Source organism: Grammomys surdaster, unplaced genomic scaffold, assembly GCF_004785775.1.
Source record: "Grammomys surdaster isolate TR1022 unplaced genomic scaffold, NIH_TR_1.0 202, whole genome shotgun sequence".
Classification (NCBI taxonomy): Eukaryota; Metazoa; Chordata; class Mammalia; order Rodentia; family Muridae; genus Grammomys; species Grammomys surdaster.
The window spans coordinates 2,179,164-2,181,455 of NW_021604647.1; positions in this window are offsets into that span (position 1 = coordinate 2,179,164).

Below are 2,292 nucleotides of genomic sequence, written 5' to 3' on the forward strand. Positions count from 1 at the left end.
AAAAAAAAAAAAAAAAAAAAAAAAGCCCAGGACCAGATGGTTTTACTACAGAATTCTATCAAACCTTCAAGGAAGACCTGATACCAATTCTCTTCAAACTATTCCACAAAATAGAAACACAGGGAACACTACCCAATTCATTCTATAAAGCCACAATCACACGCATACCTAAACCTCACAAAGACCCAACAAAGAAAGAGAACTTCAAACCAATCTCCTTCACGAATATCGATGCAAAAATACACAGCAAAATCTCACAAACCGAATCCAAGAACACATCAAAACAATCATCTATCATGATCAAGTAGAATTTGTCCCAGGAATGCAGGGATGGTTCAATATTTGGAAATCCATCAATGTAATCCACTATATAAACAAACTCAAAGAAAAAACCCACATGTTCATCTCACTAGATGCTGAGAAAGCATTTGACAAAATTCAACATCCTTTCATGGTAAAAATCTTGGAAAGATCAGGAATTCAAGGCCCATACCTAAACATAGTAAAAGGAATATACAGCAAACCAGTATCCAACATAAAACTAAATGGAGAGAATCTTGAAGCAATCCCTCTAAAATCAGGGACTAGACAAGGCTGCCCACTCTTTCCCTAACTTTTCAACATAGTACTGGAAGTCTTAGCCAGAGCAATTAGACAACAAAAAGAAGTCAAAGGGATACAAATAGGAAAGGAAGAATTCAAAATATCACTTTTTGCAGATGATATGATAGTATACTTAAGTGACTCCAAAACTTCTGCCAGCGGACTCCTAAACCTGATAAACAATTTCAGCAAAGGGGCTGGTTATAAAATCAACTCAAATAAATCAGTACCTTTCCTCTAATTGAAAGATAAGCAGGCTGAAAAAGAAATTAGGGAAATGACACACTTGACAATAGTCACAAATAATATAAAATACCTAGGTGTGAATCTAACCAAGCAAGTATATCTGTATTTATACATAAAATATATAAAACTAACTAATTGAATATTATTTATTATACCTTATATTTTATTTTAAATAAAGACAAATGAAACAAAATTTATTGTATCAGGATCACACTGTCTACTTACTCAATGACATGCAAAATTGACTCATGAAGGCTCTGAATGACAATGTCTAACACTGAAAGACAATTATCAACATTCTAAGTCATACATGCACACATAAGTAAGTATATTTGTGAGATGCAAAAGTCATGCCCTCTGCATGAAATCAATCACTCAGTCTGCTCACTATTTCACATTTATAATGGGTAGTCATGGAGAATCTGAAATTGTATATTAACTTTGGCTGTGATATTCAATAAGAGTTTCAGTAGAATGTAAAAAATTTTCATATTCCATAAGTCATTGCCTCAATATACAAAGATCAATCACAATCATTATACTGAGTGCAGGGAAACTGAAATAAAAAAGGAAACAAAGTTGTCCACTATTACAACCGTTATTTATGCTGATGTTAGAAAATTAGCCAGAAAGAAGAAAAGATAAAAAAAAAAAAGCAAAAGATATATGTATGAACAGGAAGGGAAGAACTACAATTATTCCTAGTTGTAGACAATATGATCTTATGTGTAAAAGACACTGAGACTACACTAGATGACTCAAATCTGATAATGTTTTCAACAAAGACCCACAGAAATTGTTTATATAACTATAAGATATCCTTTGAAAAATAATTTTGAAAAGCCATGACATGAACAATAACCTCAAAATAAATAAACATCTAGGCATAAACATAACCAAAATGTAAAAGATTTCTCTAAAGAAAAAAAAATTAAAGAAACTTTATCTTCTGAAGAAGGCATTCAAAGGTAGAAAGTAGAGCTGTAGAAACAGTTCAGTTGATAAAGTGCTTCTGACCCCAAGTAAGATCCTCAGAAACTATGTAAAGTGCCAGATAGGATGGTATGTATGCTAGTATTCCCAGCACCAAGTAAGTGAAAACAGAAACTTTTTATGGGGCTCACTGCCCAGTCACCCTGACTGAATTATGTGACACTATAACTCAAAAAATAAGGTAGATGGCACACAGAAAATGGCATCTGATATTTTTCTATAAATCCCATTAGCACCTTCACATACACCAGCATCTACATGTGTGTACACACAAACACACAAACACACATGCACACACACACTCACAGAGACATAGACAGAGACAGAGAGAGAGGCAGAGAGAGAGAGAGAGAGAGAGAGAGAGAGAGAGAGAGAGAGAGAGAGAGGATGGGACTGGTAAAATAAACATTGTGAAAATGGCCAGACTACCCAAATATCAAAATCAAAAAT